Below are 5734 nucleotides of genomic sequence, written 5' to 3' on the forward strand. Positions count from 1 at the left end.
AGCTAGAAAAACATATTTTGGAAATAATTTTACTACGGTCTTAGTAGGTACGTCTGAAACGAAACGAAATGATTACCTTCCTACAGAGCCCAATTACATATAATCATCGTATATATTACACTAATGACTGTGAAAGTATCATGCTTGAGGGTAGATTACGTTCTGCTTAGTTAGACTCAATAAATTAACACCCACGTTGATTTAATTTCCTTTGTTATGTTCTTCCTAATTTTAGCAAAAGCTCGCTTTCAATCTTAAGAGGCTTTTATGATACACATGTCAGTGGTGGGCTGCTTTTTGAATGAAGTCTTTTGTTATTTTATAAATAAGGCATGGATATTTTAAACAGTTCGTACAACGTATATTAAGACTGAATAACTATTTATTTGGGGACATTTTGGCCAGTGTCTGAGCACCTTAGTTTCTTATTTCTAGTGAAAACACGTGGGAAGTTGTGGTTTAAGGGTCTGTCTTTTGTAAATTGAACTTCAAGAAGTGCTGCAGTCTCCTTTGAATTAAATTATCAGTCTTATAAGTTTATTTATTAATTTCTAAGGGAAAATAAAAATTGGCTTTTAGCTTCTATTCCAAAGCAAGTCAAACATCATTATCATTATAATCAGTTCGTGCATTTTTTACAACCGCATTTAGTGTAGGCAAGTTTAAACTGCGCTACCACACATAATTACAATAATAATATCTAACCGCATTACATACGATCATCATCACTAATTGACGGGCTAACCACGTAAATCTGTGGTTTTGGATATTTCGAAATACCTACAGCAATTATTATTTGAACCTTGGATTTCTGATTTAACCTCCAACAACTTGTAGAAGGTACGTAGAGGTTTGTTTTCATTGCAGATCCCAGTTGCAACCGTATGCAGTTTATTTTGAAGGAAATCCTGAATCCAATCAAACTTTTTAGTTGGTCTGATACTTAATAAATACCTAGTTGTTCGCGGTGTAATGTGTGCACTACTATTCGTCATTATAATGCGTTTTGTGCTCGATTATAGTATAACCCGACCAAAAGTTTACAGTGTCTTAGTCGAATCATTTTTTTTTATAAAAACGTTATTTAGGCATTTAGAATTTAGAACAACGAACGTACAACACTAATGCCCTGTTTTTATATTCCAATTATATTCGCCAACCTTTTTAATAACAGGATATTAAGTATAATGAGAAAACCTATTTGACATGACCTTATAACTAACAAAGGCTGTTATATTAAAATCAATTCTAGGAAACTCATTGTATATGCTCTTTCATTTACAATATTATGATAGTGATTTAATTAAAAAAATTAACTTGAATATGTTCTCGAGTATTATACTACAGTTAATCTACAGGTAGGTAAGAATAGATATTTATTATTTTCTTTACATGATATCACAGATGTTATTTTTTTCTTTTTATGATCTCTTTTACACAGAATTAATGCAGTCTTTACATTATCAATCTGTGTATATGTTATGGACCAAGTGATAAATTGGGCAGTATACATAATGCCCGAGCATTATGAATAATGTCCAGCTTTATCGGGCCAAGTGATTAATAACTATCTTAACTTCATTATTTATCACATTGCACGGGCATTATTATATTGCTACATGATAGTTGGGCAATTTGATAATAAAGCTATATTTTATGCGGTGCGAGGGTGGCAGTTGTTCTAATAAATAAATCCTGTTACTTGCTACATATTTTATGATTATTGTTTTAAATTATATGTTATATTTTAATGGGACATTATAAGTCTAGCCACAAAATTACTAATTGCCCGAATTAATCACATGGTCCATAACATATATATTCCATAGAAATCTAAATACTATTTGTGATCCATACTAATATACATATACATACATACATACACCGCTGCGAAAATTACTCTGTCTTTCGTACTTTCGAGTCAAAACTAACTAACCGATTTAAATGAAGGTACACAGAAAGTCTAGAACCTGAGAAAGGGCTACTTTTTACCCGGTTGCAATAAGTGGTTCTTCACGTGAGCGAAACCGATCTAATTTTAAACCTTACCTACCGCATTTACAACAACCTTGTATTATAAAGTCAAATCAATTCACCCCTTTCCTTTAACAACTTACCAGCGAATACCTTTTAACCTTCCATTTGTTAAAACAAAACAATATATTAACACCTCGAACAATAACTCCTTTCATTAGAAAATGTAATACACGCTCACTTGAAGCATTCAGCTGCCTAGTTCCATTGTGCCCTTTGGCCCAAAGACCAGCTCATGTGGAAACACACAGATACCAGTCCGTGGTATTGTATTCCTCTACATCCGTATGAAAATATTCGTGTACTCTTACAACACAGTTTGTGTATTGAAATAGTTTAATTTATACTGAAAGCTTTTGAATGTCATGTATGTAGGTATACGTGGGTTTTTCAAAAGGTCTGTGGTTTTATTGTGATATATCGGTTTTAGCTTTCAGTTTTGATATTATCAGTCTTTGGTGTTATTAACCCTTTTTTGATATGACATCATTTATAGAATTTGGTTCCCTTTGAAATTTTATTTTCAAACCGTTTTGTTTTTTAGCTCTTTCCATAGTATCCATTATAACGCTCCTTAACTAAAGCTAAACCCTAATTGCTCCATATGTTACTTAACTACAGAATTCTTAACATTTACGTGAACATGTAAAAGTAAAAACAAAAGGTAAAGGTAATAAAGTGTACTAAAAGGAACTTTTCCTAGAAGTAGAAAAATGGCAGAAGGTGAACATTGACCGGGAAGTGAAAAATATACCGCTATACTGATATGTCAATGATATTATGACCGATGGACCACTGAAGGCCTATAATAATGGCTTCATAACTGTCAAGATCGATTGCAAATTACAATTTTTTGTTGTCCCTGCTGCTGTAATATTGAAGATATTTTCTCAGCTAAACATTATATCGATGCAGGACACAAAAAAAATGCATTTTATTACAATTGAATGACTATACAGTTGAACTTCTGCTCATAGTTTCAATAAGATTCATGTAACTCTCGGCCGATTTTATGGAGTGTAAGAAAGGCTATATAATATACGTTGATATATTGGGCGAGACCAGAGTGATCTCACTGCGAGCCGACGTTTGAAATCAAAGCCAAGTGCTCTGTGACCGTGTCAAAGCTTTCATTCTTCTTTGTCGACCCTCCTGACTTCTTAATGATAATGACGTTGATACTTTAGTGCCGTTACTTTGTTCATTATTGACTCCAAAATTTTCATATTTCAAGAGGCAGTTTGACACCCTTTTGCATGAATCAAACATCGACTTCAAAATTGAAAATTCTTATTGCTTCTCAGTTTATTACGAAAGCAAATGTTGGCAATCTGGTACTATTTCGAATATTATCTCGTCAAATATTTGTGTGATAAACGAGATGCCTTTGGAATAAGTCTTGTGAATTTCGGGATGACATACCTGAATGTTGCTTTGATGTTGTTTTCATTAATGTGGATGCTCTGCTCGCTTTGCTAGATGACTAGAGCTGTGTGCCTTATATAACCTACGTTTGCAATACCAAAAACGAAGCTACATTTACTGGGTACTATACTAATACAGATTAAAGGCTATCGAATTATTCCCAAACCTGTTCTGAAATGTTCCATTTATTTGCTAAATAGAAGCGAATCGAGGCGATCCCATTGAGTTGAAAGAGTTCTTATATGTAGGTATGTCGTGTCGCAAAAACAACGAAAAAGAACGAATCCTCAATAAGTAATATGCTAGGCTATTAGTACGTTGTCGGCATGAACAAACACGCATTTGCAAAAAGTTGCAGGCCACAACAGATATTATATATCCAATACAAAAATTTCAGTAATTCGAAACTAAGTATCACCTATATTCTGTAAGACACTGAATTCAGCTTGAAAGTTTAACAAATAAATCGATTCAATATGTATAACAAACATGCAAACTGCATTCAGGAGTCACGGAATACATAGTTTATATCGTATTACATAACTCATCCTTATTTCAATATTTCCGAGACACATGCATTTCGCATTTTCATCGACGAAATATAGGTCAACACTTCCCCGCGCGACATCTTAATATTCTTAGGTTGAATGGTCAAAGGTGTCTGTGGGTTGCACCGAGTGCATTACGAAGTATACTGTACTAAAGTCTTTGTTAATACATGTATCTAGAAGATACATATAGTGGTAGATACATATAGTGGTAGATTGTTTTTTTTTTCACACTTCTGTTTCTTAACTTAAGGTTATTTTTTTATGTATTAAGTATATGCAATGGCATCTTTTGAAAGTTGCCCATTTTGGATCCTGAAAAACAAAAGAACAACTTTCACTGATTTTATTCTTGAAAAAAGAAGAAGCTTATGCTATAGTGGGACGATAAAGGCTGTTGATAATGATGAACTGAAAAAAGCTGGCAACGTCATGAGCAAAACTAGACAAAATGGCATAGGCACCATCTACTGAATATAAAGTCTATCCCCACAGGCATAGGGAACTTAAGCCCTATGAGGCCTCTTAAAACTACGTGCTCTATTCGGGATTAACGTTTTCAGTCTAGGCTGATACAAAAAGCTGCCTGACTGCCTCTGAACGTGATAGACGAGGATTATTAACGAACCATTTCACACTAGGAATGTGCGGTTCTGAATACCCTAAATATATGGCCCACCATCAATGCTTCACGGTAGAAATTATGTCAAAGATCTGTGGTAATAATCATTTCTTACATAAATTACCTACGTAAGTCGCAGCATCGCAATGGGTTTCTGTTCAGGCTTGAATCTACTAAAGTATTGCCCACTTTATGAAGACAGGTGTTCCTTGACATCCAGTACCTTTTTGACGCGTTTTCATCATAATGTTCTATCGTACGTATGCATTTATATGTATTCCTTTATTACATCATTATAAATATCAGTTCCCGCTTCTCATTAGCCATGTTACGGAAACCTTTAGAACGTAATTGATCATTAATTACCTACAAATAGATTGGCAAAAAGACCAATAATGACTACAAACTGAACTCCCTGATTACCTACAACGTTGTCAGTACCAATTTTCCTAATGATCATCCCAGGACATATCCCGGTGATTACAAATTGATAGTTCCAGTTAGAAACGTGTGTCGCTACAAACATCGATAGTTAGTTTATCCAGCGGCATATTGTTCACAAACTCTAGCTAGATGTGACACTGGCTCATTAATATTCCAACTTTGACGGGTCGGCGTGAAGTGAGCTAAATACAGGCATAGTAATTGGTGTTACGAATGATCTTTGGGGAAATGTTGGGACAACGTGCTTAGCGTCTCAGAAATTTGCGCTTGTTTGATGGTGACTGGTTACTGCTAATAGGTTTAATTTTATACTCAAATCGACCTTTCTTTACTATTGTAATCTATAAACGCAATTCCAGTCCTTTCAGGTAATATTAAAGCACCTTATAGATATCACACATGTCTGGTTCCTGAATCCTGAAAGTATTTTGCAACTGAGATGCATAAATCTACATTTTAAACATCATGTATAGTTTACATACTTCCACTATTTAGTCCATTCTTAAATTCATCCAACATTTTGGGATATCATTTTGAAGAAATGCCATTTTTTTATTGATCGTGCGTCTGGCTGTTTTTAATTACCAATATTTAACTTTAATATGAGGATAACAAGTTTCCTACATCCACTTAACATTATAAAGTTCATAACACAGATTAC

Source organism: Helicoverpa armigera, chromosome 13 (genome assembly GCF_030705265.1).
Source record: "Helicoverpa armigera isolate CAAS_96S chromosome 13, ASM3070526v1, whole genome shotgun sequence".
NCBI classification, from domain to species: Eukaryota; Metazoa; Arthropoda; class Insecta; order Lepidoptera; family Noctuidae; genus Helicoverpa; species Helicoverpa armigera.